This window comes from Balaenoptera borealis (assembly GCF_965194805.1).
Source record: "Balaenoptera borealis genome assembly, chromosome: 8".
Lineage (NCBI taxonomy): Eukaryota > Metazoa > Chordata > Mammalia > Artiodactyla > Balaenopteridae > Balaenoptera > Balaenoptera borealis.
In genome coordinates this window covers 52,547,969-52,565,110 of record NC_138865.1, presented here as the reverse complement: position 1 = coordinate 52,565,110, position 17,142 = coordinate 52,547,969, and the positions used below count along the sequence as shown (strand labels likewise).

Below are 17,142 nucleotides of genomic sequence, written 5' to 3'. Positions count from 1 at the left end.
CATGTTTGATTTATATTCAGTCAGCACAATGGCTTAAATCAATATCTGAAATTGAAGGGAATCTCCTAGGCTGGAATGGGAAAAATATACTGTATTCTTTTGCTGATTCTGGCGCCTGGCACCTCTCCCTGCTTTCCTGGATCTATTCTTTGGTTTCCATATCACAGTACTTTCCTTCTCCTTCAGGGCTGAAATTTCCAGGGAGCCCTCCTCCTTCACTCCCTTTCCTTGCACTGCCCTCTCCTACTTGCACAGCTACTTCCTGTTCTGTTGTGATTTCTGGTTTAAGTTTTCCCAGATGGACACAAATAGAAAGTAAAAGTTGAATGATATTTTCAGATTTTGTAGAAACACATATAAGAGAAGTCTTCCTTTTTTATGTTGAATACTTTTGAAACATGAGGGCCCACATAGTTCAAAGGAAGCAGAAAGCAGGGTCCAGTAACTGGGTGGGCTACAAAGCCCTCCCAGGAAAAGAAGCCCCTGCCGGCCAAGTGTGACAGGGACAGAGACCAAGTCTGGCGGTCTTCTGGTCTGTGCACACGTGCTCCTTTTAGGGAATTTTCCTCCAGAGCTGATCAGAGGTTCTTTCCTGGCAGGAACTGACCCTGATATTGGAATAAGCCTCTTGCCATAGTCTTTGTTACGAAGAAAACAAGTCTTCAACTTCAGACAGGGCGTGGCTCCTTTGATCTAGGAGCAGGTATGGTGAGAGAAAAAGGAGCCAAAAGGAGTTTCCCTCCTCCAACCTGCTGGGCAGACCCAGGGCTCCTGGTTAATGATCTGATCCACACACTGACACTGGGAGGAGGGTAGGCCCTGAAAATCTCAGGGTAAAAACCACAACAGTGTATCTGAGTACAATCTCATATTTGAGGGTGCACTAAATTTCTCTATTAACAGTAAATTCCCAGTTTCACAAATTCATTTTTTATAACGGATCTTTTAACTTTATCATTAGAAAAATATGTTCATTGTAACTTTGCATAAGGACTGCAACAGCCCCTTCTACCCCTGACACAGTAGTGAAAGGTCACAGTCTTCCATGCCAGCCTCCAAATCCCTTTTTATCACTGGATGCCACAATACTCAAGGATCATTTTTTCCTCACCACTTGCCTTTTACTTTCAACCCACAGAGCATGCAAAGATACTGGAACCTATTGCCCACTTTTTCTTTCAACACCACCTCCTCACTTGACCTACACTTCCCAAGTCCATCTTTCCCTCTTCCGTCACCCATGTTTCAAAGACTAACTCCATGGCCAAGGTTGCAAAGCTCCTTGGAAGAAACCCTCAAGCAGATTAGGGAAAAGAAATTCAGTCCCCAGCCTGGATAGCTCTTTCCCTTCACCCTCACCTGTGGCAAAGGAAGGCCAGATGACCATGAGAGAGGCCTGCTCTAATTCTTCTCATAGGCTTGCAGAATTAGTCCCTCAGAGTGGGAAGGATCGCAAACAGGACAAGAATCTATAATCTACTCAGGACGGAGCATACCCTAGGAGACTCTTAGAAGGAGAGTATTAAAGAGGAGATGCAAGAATTTGGGTCCTTCCACATAACAGATTAGTTCCCTTGCCCAGGACAGGGAATTAGCAGAGATCCCTGTGAGCAAGTCTCCCCAGTTCGTGCTACAGGCTCCATGAAAGAATAACTTTAAAAACCGGATGAAGTGTTTGTGTCAGATGCTTCATCCACAGAAAACTGGGAAGGTACAGGAAGATCCACAGCACAAATCCACAGTGATGTCAGCCTCTGTTGAGAGCCTAAACCTACTAGAAATTAGAGCAGTGTTTATGGATAAAGTGGGAAGCGAAACTCAGAAGAACAAGTCAGATACTGGCCAGATCCTAGAGAAGAAACTGAGGCTTATGCATGAATTAAGGAAAGAAAAGACAGTCCACCCATGGAGGAACTCAAGGACCAACAGAGTCCAAAGATAGAAATTCCTGTGATGGCAGGGCCCCTCCTCCCCCAAAGGAAGGTAAGGGCTGAGTGTCACATCCTGCAGCCTTCAAGCAGGTGTGAGGGCCCAAGTGCACCGACCATCCATGCCATTTGTTCTACCCAAGCTTCACTACATGCTTTCCAAGAGGTACACACCTTTACCTTTGCTGCCTAAAAACTTCCAGATGTCTAAGAAACTGGATTCTTCTTGTACTGAAGGTAGACTCATGAATTGTTTTTGCCTTTTGGCTGATTCCCTGCATACTGGTTATATTTAACCTTAAATACACTTGCTACATGCTGGCTGTCTTCTGCCAACCTGCAATGTTTCAAGTATACAATACAAAAAAATGAGGAAAACTGCCACAAAAATTTAATACTGTTCATCGTAGAAAGACTAGTCCAGTGAGCTTCCATGCTACCCAGTGAAAAGACAAGTGATCTTGGACTAGACCAGTGGAAAGAGTGCTACACTTTATAAGACCATAAATTGAATCATTTACACCTTATACATGTATTTGTTTTGTATACTTTTCAAAAGATTCTTTTTTTTTTTTTTTAAATATTGCTGGAGTGCAGTATTGCCAGCCCGTGACTTTTTTTTTTAATTAATTAATTTATTTATTTATTTTTGGCTGTGTTGGGTCTCCGTTTCTGTGCGAGGGCTTTCTCTAGTTGCGGCAAGCGGGGGCCACTCTTCATCGTGGTGCGCGGGCCTCTCACTATCGTGGCCTCTCTTGTTGCGGAGCACAGGCTCCAGACGCGCAGGCTCAGTAGTTGTGGCTCACGGGCCCAGTTGCTCCGCGGCATGTGGGATCTTCCCAGACCAGGATTCAAACCCGTGTCTCCTGCATTGGCAGGCAGATTCTCAACCGCTGTGCCACCAGGGAAGCCCCCAAAAGATTATGTTTTTAATAAGTTAAAATGTGTCCCATTGTAGCCACTTAAGGTAGTGCCAGTGGTGCCTATATTATCCGTCAGTTGAAGACACGAGCAGCCCCACAAACTTGACTGGGACCAAAGGCAAAAAAAAGGGTGTATTCAGAAACGGTTGTCTAAGTAGACCAGAACAATCAATCAGAAGAGAAACCCCACCTGGTCTTCTGCCCTATCTATCTGGTCATTATGTTATTGTGCCCTTACTATCTAATGATATAAACTAACTTTTCATCAGAGAAAGAGAAATACTTCATTTTTTACTCCAAGAAATAGCTGATCCAAATGGTCCATCTGGGAAGAGTGGAAAGGCTAAAAAATAAAAAAATAGCTTAATCTCTTAGCAGAACCATATGAGTGGGGTTCATTCATTATTTTTAATGTCTGGGGGGTTAAAATAGAAGATCTCATATATTATGCTATCGTAGGTCAGATACCTGGGAAAGCAGACTCTGAGACAGAGAGAAGCACGCAAGGCGTTTACTGGAGAATGCGTGGGTCAGTCGTTGCGGCAAAGAGAATTTGAGCAGAAGTTGAGCTGCAGTGCAGTCACAGCAGGGCTTTAGCCAATCCCAAGGGAGCTCTGACTCTGGGATGACCCTGTGGAGGTAGAGAGAAGGGGCCAGGCCTTTATATCCCCACATTGACAGGTAATTGGATGCAGGCTGACCCAGGAGGGGGAAATAACTTTGATTTGAGTCACTTTAGCCAAGAACAGTTTCCAGAGAAGACCTGCATGCTGTCAGCATGAAGCTCTATCAGCAGTTCTCAGGTCTTAAAGGGAGCTGTGAATGGTGCATCAGATGTCCATTATAAATGTCTTTTTTATAAAGAAGTTTTGGGGGGCTTTTTGTTTGTTTGCTTTGGTTTTTTCTCTCTTCCTTTTTCTTCTTTTGTATGGTCATACTCAAATTTTCAGCTGGGTCCATAATTTGCAAAAATGTCTAACAAGATTGTGATGGACAAAGTATACTCTGAAAACAGTGGCCCTCTGATGTTTATTATAAGAAGCTTATGGATGTGATATTTGTTGTCTCTACCTGAGGGCATTATAGTAGCAGATGGGGTACCTGGATTGGGCACCTTCCCTGTGAATGGGAAGGATGTAGATACCAGGAAACCAAGGATGGAATGCAGGAGGACACGTTATCTGTCTTCACAGCCCTTTCCTAAGAACTGCCCTCCAGCCCTGATATCCGGACCTGGAAGCTATGAATGATAAAACCAGTGTGAGCCAATCAGAAAGCTAATCTTAAGAATCTGACTCAAGAAAGCCAGAACCTGAGACTCAGGAGCTAAGTCACATGAATGAGAATGTTCTAAGGTTGCTGGAGTTTATACAGTTCTAACCTCTTCTCAGGCTTTATCGTTTAACTTCTACTTGAATTCTGTGAGCTATCACAGTATTCCTGGAAAAATTACCTAGCAGCTCATATCAGTGCAGATTGTCACATCTTCTTAGAAGTGTGTGTGTATTTTTTGAGGATGTCATGATGTCCCTTTAATAATGAAAAGATACAATTTTAAAATGTTTTATCATAGATTATCCATTTAAAAATTTCTATTACAAATGTATACTGTATTATATGCACAGTATTTTATAACTGTAGTACCTAGGTATATTATCAATAAAATAAATACATTGGAGGTGTGTGCTCAACATTTTTTCCAAGCGGGGTGGAAGGTGAAATACCGAGGGCCTATATCTCCATAATCCTGGGGACTCCACTTAAAAACATGGGTGGACAGTCTCTGGGATTCCACATATTTGTTGAAAGTTGAGTTTTGTTTGGGTCATAGGAACAGCAAGTCACCCCTTCTAGAACCTGGGTTCACAGACAGCCCCTGCCCTGATCACCCTATGTCTCACTCCTAATTCTCCTCTCATCCTATTACATTATCTGCCTGGGTAGCTAGCTAATCTATCACCAGCATGAGTACAGTAAGATCTCAGGTTCCCTTGAGGAGTCTCAGGGTTCAAGTAGCCTCTAAATATTCAGTGCCGAGTCAAGGCCAGTCTAGGGCTTCATACAGGTTTAGCGCCAACTACCTGCAAAGGGGTGAGCCAGACCCACTGGAGGGAAGGGACTTTAACTTATACGACCCACCCGGCCTCAGTTATCTCCTGCCATCTATGAAATGGAGAAGAAAATAATGGTCCCCAATCTGTCCTGTGCTCAAATCTGACTCTGCTCCTTACCAGCTGTGGCCCTTGAGCAAGTCCCCTCCCTTCTTGACCCTCATGCCTCTCCACGCCTTTCTGAGCTACAAGAAAGTGGATAAAACTCAAAGAATACTGTGAAACCATCTGCAAAGCGCTATGTGGAAGCGAGTACTATGCTTCACCCCCTCTAACTGATCTGCATTTGAATGCTTCCCAGGGAGTCTGTGTCCCCGCCCCCCCCCCCCCCCCCCCCCCGGCCTGGGCCATGATGCCAGGTTCCTGGATGTCCTTAACTCTGCCTTAGACTTTGTCTATGGGGGGGGGGTGACACTTCCAATTAGCCCGATAGTGCTCTCCAATGATCTCCTTAGAGGAAATTTTCCCTCACAAAGATGTTTCATTACATTTAGAGAACATCAATTAGCTCCTATATCACATCCTCTGGTAAGGATGGTCTCTATTTCTCGTCAGCAAGGATAACTATTATTCCCCCATATATGCCTGTTTTTTTCCTAAAGGAGAATGGTGCCATCTGTCTCTGTTGTGTTTAGGGGGAAACAGAATATCCTATGAGCTTGGATTTAGGGAAAGGAAGGGGTCCCTTCAGCTTTTACTGAGAGCGGGCTTTGGCTTATAAAATGAGACAAAGGTTAGGGAGAGAAGTTGACGATGGCGTTGCTGACACACCACCATCCTGGTTTCCTTCATTTGTATTTGTGAAGATAGCCCACTTAAAAAATTCATTACTTTTTCCATAATACTCTTATTAGAAAAACAAGTAACTACTCAGCAATCATTCGATGCTTACAAAAGTGAGAAATTGTAACAAAGACCACAGCACAGTATCTGGACCCATCAGTCCTCTCCTTTGCTTCCTCATTACCCTGAGCATTACGTAGTCATGGCATGGAGTGAATCAGGTTATACATGCCTCACGGGGCCAAAGATTCCCCATTGAGCATCTAGGAATAGTAAGAGAAAATAAACTTCACACATCCCCAAAGTGGAACTCAAGATTTTGGAGCAGTGAGCCCCTGAGTTCAGAAGTGTGAGGAAAAAAAAAATCTATGACCATGACTCTATGGTGGGCCACAGCTTCCATCTGCACCAAAGACCCTACACCCTTCCTGATGAAAGCTGCAGTGCTGGGCGCTCTTACTCCCTTCTCAACCTTGAGGAAAACATACAGCTGATCACACCACATCTCCTCTCCTCTCCCCATGTGACCTGCGCTGGATGGAATGTAGGAGGACATGCCAGTAGGGGACACAGAACCCCTGGCTCTGTGTTTTGGGAGGTGGTGTTGACAGGGATTGGAGCTCTCAGCAAGGCTGCCGTGGGTGTTGGCTCACCTCCCTGCTCCTGTGAAAAGTGTTCACAGATTACCTGCCTTTCTTTCCTACCTCCACCCCAGAGGGGCGGTAGGAAGCCCTGAGTGGGTGGTACAAGGGCCCATCTGTGTGCAGTCACCACAACTCTCTGACTGTGGGGCACTGTGGACCCAGGGTCTGGGGGCGCTGCTAAAGCAGGATGAGCCCTCTGCTCTTGCCCCTCCCGACAGGAGGCGGCTAAAGGGAAGGGAGAGCCATGAAAGGCCTCAGCAGAGCTGGAGGGGAAGGAGAATACACTGTGTCCAGGCTTGGGGAGGAAATCTCCATGTACGTTCAAGTAACACCCCCATCACTCTCTAGCCACTGGAGGGGAACTGGATTCAAAGATAGGGACCTGAAAATGGACCCGTGAGCTGGGTCACCCCACCTTCTGCCCTCCAAGCAGTCCAGCTCTGAAGGGGTTCAGAAACAGGATGAGTTCCCTCTTAAAAGTGGCTTTTTTAGATATTAGAAAAGTATCCACTGTACAGCGGATGCAGAACTGGGTGGAGACAGGGATGTTGCTGTGCTTGGATACTGAGACGTACATGCTAAGGCCTAATACTATGGTAGGTGCTACTTAAAGATCTGCTATAGCTGTGATATTCATCTGTTTTGAAACAAACGTTGAACTCAAAATAAATAAATTCTCCCTGCTGGCTGGTCACCCTGCACAGGGATTTAACTCCTCACTGAGACTGCATGTTGCCTGACTCAATGACATCAGTGCAAGGCAAGTGGGTCACACGGCCCTCAATGATGGGAATGTTCACAGTACGGCCACACAGGGCCTGCGGAAGAATGAGGAGAGAATGAGGAAAAGGTCAGGATTGAATGTGTGGAAAGGAGGGAAACTAACAGAGGGGAAAGAATGACCCAGTGGGTGGGAAGGAACAGGAGTGTCTATCACTAATCACTAACCAAGCTACTCCCGCTCCCTGCCTCACTCCCCAACTACCTGACTCGGGCGCCACCTGCTGGTGACTGACGAGAACACTGACAAAGTAAGATGGACTTGGTGCCATCCTGTCAAGAGTGTGTGTATGTGTGTCCTTGGGACAAGTAGTGGAGAGGGAGAGCTTGTCTTTGAGCACAAAAACAATGATGCCTTCAGGGATGTTCTGAGGCCTGCCAAACTCCTTTTTGGCCTTCCTTACAGCCATTCTTTCTGACATTGTGCAGGATCTTGTACTCAATGCAAACAGGTGGCCTATCAGGGTTGAGGTATCCTCTGTGGTTGTCAGTTATATGCTTGTTACAGTCATGGGATATCTTCTTCAGGATACACAAAGCACATGCACCACAGGTGGTTCTGCAATTTATGACAAGGGTGCAGTTTTTCTGGGCTCACTTTGGACCACTACTCAGCCCATTGAAGCCAAGGTGGCCAAACATTCTAAAGATTTTCCGTATCCCTCCTCATCCAAATGGCTTTGGTTAATGCCATTAAAGGGCAGAGTGGGGCTTCCCTCGTGGCACTTCCCTCGTGGCGCAGTGGTTAAGAATCTGCTTGCCAATGCAGGGAACATGGGTTCGAGTCCTGGTCCAGGAAGATCCCACGTGCCGCAGAGCAACTAATCCCGTGTGCCACAACTACTGAGCCTGCGCTCTAGAGCCCGCGAGCCACAACTACTGAGCCCGCATGCCACAACTACTGAAGCGCACGTGCCTAGAGCCTGTGCTCCGCAAGAAGAGAAGCCACCGCAATGAGAAGCCCACGCACTGCAACGAAGAGTAGCCCCCGCTCTCCACAACTAGAGAAAGCCCGCACGCAGCAACAAAGACCCAACACAGCCAAAAATAAATAAATAAATTTTAAAAATAAATAAATAAAGGGCAGAGTGGAGTGATGGCTGAAAAAGAAGAGCCACAAAGAAGTGGAGTCACGCAAAAGGAGGAGTCCCCATGAAATAGAGAAAGGAGCCACTGAGCCACCTGTTGTGCCATTTGCACCTGGAGGAGAGAGGAGGTTAGGGTCAATGTAGCCACACCAGTTTTTCAGCTGCCTTGGCTCCCATATCCAGGCCCTGAGCATCAACCTTTATCTCCTACCGATAAGTCCACACTTACAGAGCAAGTAAAGCCTGGGGAAAATTACTATCTGCTTTTTATTATATAATTAATAACACTGCTCACTCATTTAAAAAATGTGATTCTCCTAACTTGAAGTACAGATAGGATGAGTAACCACACAAGTAGAAAATCCAGGACTAGAGAACTCTAGTTCTCTAGAGTTAGAAGGTGACTCTAAAGATGGTGACCTTCCTTATGCTCCCATGGACAAAGACTACTCATCCAGAGAGGTAGTGGCTTAGAAGTGCCAATGACTGGCCATGGGTCACATGACAAGTTACACCTGATTCACAGATCTTCGCTTTTCACTAGGAGCTGCTCTGCACTCTGAAGTAATAAAGCAATACAGTCTAGCATTCCACCCTCTGATCTCCACCTTCAGTTTCCAAATTGTCCTCCACTGGCCAATTAGTCAAGGAATTACAGTTCATTGGTCCTGACGGTTTCTCCTTCTCCATCAACAGCCTCTGGTCTGTTCTCTCTCTCCACAGATGTTATGGGCTGAATTGTGTCCTCCACACAAATTCATATATGAAAGTCCTGACCCCCAGTACCTAAGAATGTAGTGGTATTTGGAGGTAAGGTCTTTAAAGAGGTGATTAAGTTAAAATGAGGCCCTCAGGGTGGGGTCCTAATCCAGTATGACTGGTGTCTTTTTTATTTTTTGCCGTGCCGCATCATGGGGAATCTTAGTTCCCCGACCAGGGATCGAACCCATGTCCCCTGCAGTGGAAGCATGAAGTCTTAACCACTGGATCGCCAGGGAAGTCCCACTGTGTCCTTATAAAAGGAAGAGATACCAGGATGGGCACACATGGAGAAAGGCCATGTGAGGACACAGCAAGAAGGTAGCCATCTGCAAGGCAAGAAGAGAGGCCTCAGGAGAAACCAAATCTGCCTACACCTTGATCTTGGACTTTTAGCCTCCAGAACTATGAGAAAATAAATTTCTGTTGTTTAAGCCACCCAACCTGCAGCATTTTGTTAGGGCAGTTCTAGCAAACTAACAGAGTGGTCTTCATGGTTCATCAGCTAAGCAACATTCTAAACACCCTCACGTCATTCTTGTTTCATCATTCCTGTCCGGCTAAAGTCCAAACTCTCTGCCTCTTCCACGCCTGACCTCTGGTAAGTGGTAGAGACCCACTAGATAAAATCACACAAACGAGTATACTGTGCTACCATAGTTCTATGGTCTACAACTAATGGGCATCTCTAATACTGCATGGAATTCATACTTCCATTCATCCTATATATTTGGTAAGTTCCTTCTACGTGCACTTAGGATACATAAGTGAACAAAAGTGACAAAGCTCCCTGTTTTTTGGAGCTTATATCACTGGTTCCACTGTCAACTCTCTTATGCTTAACGAAACGATTTCAAACATTCTCCACTTTGACAAACTTCTGTCCCCCAACCTCAGCAGATGTGCTGGATGCCACTTCACAGAGGACGTAAAAGCCATTAGAAGAGAACTTTTTGTTACCAAACTCAAAAACATTTACCACCCTTCCTCCTTCCTTCCTGTTACAGTGAAAAAAGTTTCCCAGGGGGTAATCCTTCTTCGACTTTTACAGCTGGGAAAGGTGCCTTTACTTCCCCAGGCATACATTTTAGTCTATGTTGTGACTTTTGGCTTAATTATCTATTTTCTTCCAGAACAGGTATTCGCTGCTCCATCACTAGCCTTAGGGGCTTAGGATTTAGTTGGTACTCAAGAGCCATTTGGGAAATGAGAGAGCTAGCTGGAAAGAGGGCGCCCACAGCACGTCCTAGGACAGAGCCACCAGAAAGGACAGGAGTCTGAGGGATGCCCCCCCTCAGGCTGTCTATTGGGAACCACCATAGGTTTCACCTCAGGAAACTGGCTCTGCCCCTGTGGCTTCTGGAAGACAAGAGCTGGAGATTTAGCCTCACATATGAGGTTCTGGCACAGCTTTCTGGACATGTTGGGAACACTTCAGTGCCCCTGCCAGAGGGATTCTTCTGCCAGCTCCTCTATCAATGTTCAGCAGGCAGGGCTCAGCTCTGGGGGCCTCTGAGGCTGCTCCAGCCAGGAGAAGCTTGGAACCTCAGATCCCCTAGGCACAGCCTCGGCCTCAGAATGTCTTCCAAGGGCTGCTCGTGGTCTGGGCCTGCTGGAGTCAGGACCTCCCTTCTCTGCTGCAGCTCCATGAAGATAACAGTGGTAGTAACAATTATGTTTAATACAGAAAACTGCATATTTAATCTCTAAATCTCATCTACTAACTGGAGAATATTCATATATTTTAATAACATAGTCATGAAGAACAGAATAAACAAGTAAGCACTTTATACAAATGTAAGGCCTGGCCTTGTTAGAGTTGCCACATGGACTTGGCAAATAACACTGTCCAGAGCCCCCCAGAGTCCCAGTGCCTTAGAAATATCAAGACTGCCTCAGTGAGACCTCAAGGTGGCCCCTTTCCACTAAAGTTGAGGGGTTGGCATCTCAAACTCTCTACAGGACCAATGTTCTTTTTGGATATGCTTTTATATAATTATACCAAAGACATCACTGTACAGTTTATTTCTATATAATATTTATCATGGAAATCTTTCCAGGGTAGTTCACATAGACTGACCTAATTTTGTATTTGGGGTGTGACATAGTTTAACTGACTACTTGACAATTTTTTCAGGTGTTTTTAAACTTAAGGATCAGAGAAGTTAGCACCTCCCAAATGGGAACTCCTGGACAAAGGGTTGTCTGCAGAAATGCGAAGGAGCAGAGCCCAGGCTACGTTGCTAAGGCTGTGCCTAGCACAGAGGAGAAATCATACAGCACACCTGAAGCTCTCTCTGGAGCACCTGAATCCTAGCAAGTTGTTTGGCAGATCATAGCTACTCTGTGAAATGTATAAATAAATGATATAAATAATCACAACTCTCATTTCACTTAGTTTCAGACTACCTCTGGTGATAGTGTTTAAGGTATAGGTAAAACAATGTTATAAAGACAAAGATAACTTGTAAAAAAACCAGTAAAGTGAGGGATGGGGAAGGGGATGTTCCCTGATTTTCAGACATAATTTTCACCCAAGGAAAATCACAACATTTCATATCGAAAACTCTTTCCAGTGTAGGGATTAGATTTAGGCAAGCTAGAAACTTGCCTCAGATACAAATAGAGAAGGGGTGCCAAGTGACTTAGTAATATGGAAAAGTAATATATTATTGCAATGGTTTAAAAAATTAGAATTAATGATAAAAAACCCTTGATGAACATATAAAAATTATAAATGAAGACAAAATCTGGCACCACAATTACAAAAGCCTAAGAGCTGTACAAGTGGGGGAGGAGGGAGGGCTTCTAGCATAAAGTTAAAGTTTGACAAATTCCATGCATTCTATACATTTCTCACCAAAGAAACCTAAATGTACTTACTTGCTAAATATCTGGACACCCTTCACACAACACTGCTAAAAAGGGGTGTGATGTGTTTACCTGTGATACTGAAGCTTTTATAGTGAAAAGTTTTGGTCACTTTTCAGTCTCAATACATACAGAAGCACTTGATGAACATTTTGATTCTGTCAAAAGAGAAGGCGATAGCCCCATAAAAATGTGCCAACAAGGTGGCTGTCATTGTTGTCAATCAAAGAAGAAATATCAAAATACTGGCCTGCCACAGAATCATATTTTCAAACTGTGGGACAGGAAGAATATCCCCTATAATTTGGAAATGCATTAGGGATGAGATGGAGAAAAGAATTAATATAAATCAGAAATGTATATGCTGTTTCTCAAAAACTGTTTCAGTAAGCTAAAATTAAATTAAGATGGTAATTCTCTCAATTGAAAATGAGATAAGAAGTAATTCTGACAAAATTATTGTTGAATTTGCTTTCAAAAGCCCAGTACATTTTAACAAATTGTGGTTTTGGTATAAGTAAAATGTTCACAGCTACAATAACCTGAATTTTAATACACCCACTTTTCAATACTTTTAAACTACTATAACGTTGTATAAAAAATGAACCATTAAAGTTTAATAAAATCATTGTAATAAAATTCGTGTCCAGATTGTAGGTGCGTTTCTCCTTTTCCTGAATTCGACTTTCTTCCCAGAAACAGCCCTGAAATCTGAACACATACCACGACACGCTCTGATTTCGAGCCGTCAATCCCTGCGTAAATGGGCACCGGCGTCAACCGGTCTGGCTAAAAGCTCCTACCAGGAAGGGAAGGATGGACGCAGAGGCAGGTGCAGAAAATGAAAGACTGTGCGAAGCCGCGGCAAAGCTCCCCTCCGCAGTCAGGCCCGAAAAGGAAGTTTCCTCTCCCTCTCGCGGCCCCACGCGCTCACTGGGCCCCGGCGGCGCCTTTCCTGGGCCGGGGATCCTGCAGACGGCGACGCGCAGGTTCTTCCCGTGGGCGCTGCGCCCGAGTTCGCGGAGCTGGACCCGGAGGCGGGTCCCGCTGGGTGGGCGGTGCCCGTCGGTCCGTTGGGGCGAGTTCGGGCGCCCCCTCCCGGCCGCTGGGGCGCAGCGAAGGTAGCTTTGAGGGCTTTGCCTAGTGGAGGACCTGAGCTCCCTTTCACGGTGGTCCAGGTGAAGTGCTGAATTTCTGGACTCCTGATCTCGCTGCTGATGGCCGTGGGGTTGCTCTGCTCCATCCCTCACATTTTACCCGTTAGTATACATCGTCTTATATTCTTCCAATCATTTCCCATATTCATGTAAGTTGGGAGCGTTAAGTATTTGTTGCCTGAATCCACTAGAGCTTTGGTGTTGTCTGCAGAGGACTCCTTGAAATGTTTGTAATCCAGTCTGGTGCAGGGGTCAAAACTCTCAAGGGTCTTGTCTAGCACGCAGCTCATAAATTTATGGTGAGAATTAATTGAACAATATATATGAATCATCTTGGACAATTAAATATGATTATTTTATAATTATTAGAATTATTAATTTTGTTGATCACATTTAGGCTCTCAGAAATAATTGCCAGTTGATCATTTTACTTTGCTTATTATGTAAAATAATCAGGATACTTTGTAATTTGTTCAACTCATCTAGAAATTTGTAGGTGGACAAAAATTAATGAAAATATAAAGAATTTGTAACAGCGAGGTATGAGACAACAAAGGAATATCAATGTGTTACAAGAAAAGTATAGGGCTTTCCAGAAAATAAGGGATGGTTCAACACATGCAGTTTGCACAGGTGTCTATGGTGTGGATAGGGAAGTGGAGTTTGGAATCTGACATAGGTTTTGAAACCTGGATTTGCCGTTTACTTATCAGATTGTTTTATTCACATAAAGCCTTAGCAGGTGGCTCTTTGGAAATGAGAATATTAACACTCATCAACTATGTTGGGAAGATTAAGTGAGTCCCTTATAAGGGCTACGGAATTTGTAGTTGCTGTCATATCATTTTTGATAAAGACTAAAAGTCTGTGTAATTTGTCTGGTAGGTCTTTGGTAATCATGTTCACAGTAGCATTGTAACATTTAATTAGTAATCAATTCAGGATTAATGTGTCATAAAGAGTGAGGGCAGCACCAAGGAAAGTTTACTCACTGCCCTCGCAGCCCCACTCGCTCCCTGGGCCCCGGCGGCGCCTCGCCCGGGCCTGGGCTCCTGCCCACGGCAACGGCCGGGTTCTCCCCGTGTATGCAGCGCTCGAGTCCGCGGTACTGGACCCGGAGGCGGGTCCCACTGGGTGGGCGGTGCCGGTCGGTCCCTTACGGCGAGTTCGGGCGCCGCTCCTGGCCGCTGCGGCGCAGGGAAAGGAGCTTTGCGCGTTGTTGAGCTGTAGCCCTGGCGCTGTTTCACTGAAACGCTGAATTTGCGGATTCCTGGTCTCTCAGAGGACGGCAATGGTGATGATCAGCTCCATCCATCACATTTTACAGGACTGGAGAACATCATCCTCGGTGTCATCAGTGAAGAGGTTGGCAGGCCTCTGGTGAGCTTGGTGATGCTGCAGATGTCTGGCTGTGGCGGCCTTTATCCAGCTGTGCTGAAAATCTTCCCGGAAATGAGATTCTTAATTAAGCCAGAATTGTCATTTTCTGTACTTATCTCAATTTTGTTTCCTCACTTAAAAAAAAGTTCTCTTCTATTTTGGGCGTCAGAGAATGTCACATCTTCAATGCTGTTTTTGTATTATTACACTGGAAATTAAATATATTCATGGAAAATGACAGAAGACTCAATCCAACAGGATGTAGTCATCTAAGTGAGTCAACTCAGGTTGAAATAAAAACCTGACGCTCAATCTAACTCCGTTTTTTAAGTCTAATAAGAGAACTTAGAGGTCTGACCCTGTACTCTATTTTGACACTTCTTAAATTGCACCAAAATATATCTAGCCACACCTCTCTGCATTTCTTTTTTAAGGGTCTAATACATAAGATTTGAATTCTTCCACAATTATGTACAGAACTGTAGCTCTCGTTTTCTGACATAGTCTGCAGGTAATGGTGGCATAATACTGAACAACAAGGGTTAATTCATACAGTCCTCTTCATTCTGCCACCAAAAATGTTCTGACTGCACATATATGTGACAATGCGCTTGGCAATGTGGATTCCAGGAAAGTAAGGCAGGGATGGTGACTGCCCTCCAGGGAGCAGGGAGGACAGACTTCAGAGGCAGGATTAGGATGAAGGCAGCACCGCGTGCTCAGTGCAGCTGAGGGCCAGTGCTCAGAGCTGATGAAGAGGAGGGCCTGGGAGCAGCAGAAAGCTCCACTCTGACAAAGGTCTGTGGCTTCTGAATTTAAAAGACATCAGACTTTCACTTCCTCTTTTAAAAAATTGAGTCATCTTTACTAGTGGTCACACAGGACATTGCATAGATCAAATAAAATAAAGTTTGCAAGTTACAGGCTGAGAATCCGAAGAGTGAATGATAGCAGGCTTTTGTATTAATACAACAAATGGTAACCTGTATAGTCCACCCTCAGCCCAGCCAAGAGAAGCTCTGACTGCAGGTCCCTTAACACTGTCAGGGGTCTGCACGTTGAGGCCCCAAGTGGAAACTCTAGGAGAAGGATTGCCTGCAGGACCATGAAGGAGCAGAGCCCAAGTTTCCACCCTTAGAGCAGTACCTGGTACATTATGGAGAGAAATCTTACAGCAATTGAAGCTCTTTGCAGAGAACCAGCATCTAGGAAAGTTGTCTGATAAAACATAGCTGCTCTGTGAATACTGTAAATGAGATAAGCAGTCCCTTTCCTCATCCTGAGTTAGTTTCAGACCACCTCTGATGCTAATTTTTAAGACACAGATTAAATTATACTTCAAAAACTCATAGAAAAAGAAATCAGATTTGTGGTTACCAAAGGGCAGGGGGTGGGGAGATAGGAAATCAGATGAAGGCAGTCTAAGGTATTTTTTTTCTTAAAAAATAAAGAGACACAGATTTTTAAAAAGAAGATTTAGAGAGAAGGAAAATGGTTAAAATGTATATATATGGTCTGCATGTTGAGTCCCCCAAATGCAAACTCTAGGAGAGGGATTGCCCACAGGACTGTGAAGCAGCAGAGCCCAAGATTCCAGTCTTAGAGCAGTGCCTGGTACATTATGGACAGAAATCTTAACAGCCCTTGAATAATTTTGCAGAGAACAAGGATCTAGGAAAATTGTCTCACACACACAAAAAAATGACTGCTCTGTGAATAGTATAAATGAATAGTACCTCATCCTTAGTTAGTCTCAGATCACCTCTGGTGATATTATTTTAAGACAAAGATTGTTTTAAAAGTTAAAGAGACCAGGAAATTGGTTATAAAATGTAGATGGGGGAGAGGGTGACAGGACTTTCACCTATACTTTCTTATACTTTCATCCAGGGAAGTACTTTCTCAACAGTACTTCAAAAGCTATTTCCTAGGTTAGTTTTAGGGTTAAGTGAAAAGGACTTTCTTTAAGCATGGAATGTAAGAAGGCACCAAATCTAAGACGTCAAGATAAATAATATTTTAATTCAATATTGAAAAATGAAAATGACAAAACATGCCTGCTGAACAAAACATCAAAATTTTAAATAAAGACAAGAAATGACCCTGCATTTGCACGACTGTGAGTGTCTTACAAAGGAAGGTTTCACGTTGCCAATGAAATCTGGGCAATTTTCCTTTAATCTACGAAATTCTTACCAAAGAAAATGAAAAGATCAGACCTGGTAAATGTCCTCAACGCTTTGTACAGGACACTAACTCTTCTTTGTTCCTTCCTTCCTTCCTTCCTCCCTCTTTTTTTTCTTTCCTTCCTTCCTTCCTTCTTTCTTTTTTTTTTCTCTCTCTCTTTCTTTCTTCTTTTTTGGGTGGGCCACACTCCATGCGGGATCTTAGTTCCCCCACCAGGGATCGAACCCGCACCCCTTGCATTAGAAGCACAGAGTCTTAACCACTGTCCTCTTCTTTCTACAATGCAATCAAGATGGGGTCCTGGGAGAGGTGTTTCAGAAACCCGGGTTAAATAAAAATTATTTAAGACTGTCACAGAGTCACGAGAAATTGTCAAGTATAGAAGTGATCTTGAATATATTAATGAGTTTGCTTCCATTTGCTAAGAGAGTAAAATTATATTCTTGTTTTAGTATAAAGAAACTATAGTTTAAATAGAGTTTAATAAAATGCTGTGTTTTGATATATATATTTTAATATCCTATATCTAAA

General features: G+C 44.1%; 1 long non-coding RNA gene across 1 annotated transcript; it reads right to left on the bottom strand.

Annotated features, from left to right (window-relative positions):
• Positions 1–4,304: 4,304 nt before the first annotated feature.
• On the bottom strand, positions 4,305–14,084 carry LOC309633869. The gene is made up of 2 exons (XR_014247727.1): positions 12,691–14,084; positions 4,305–12,045 (listed from the first exon to the last, which is right to left on the bottom strand). It is a non-coding gene; the product is annotated as an uncharacterized lncRNA (long non-coding RNA).
• Positions 14,085–17,142: the final 3,058 nt, after the last annotated feature.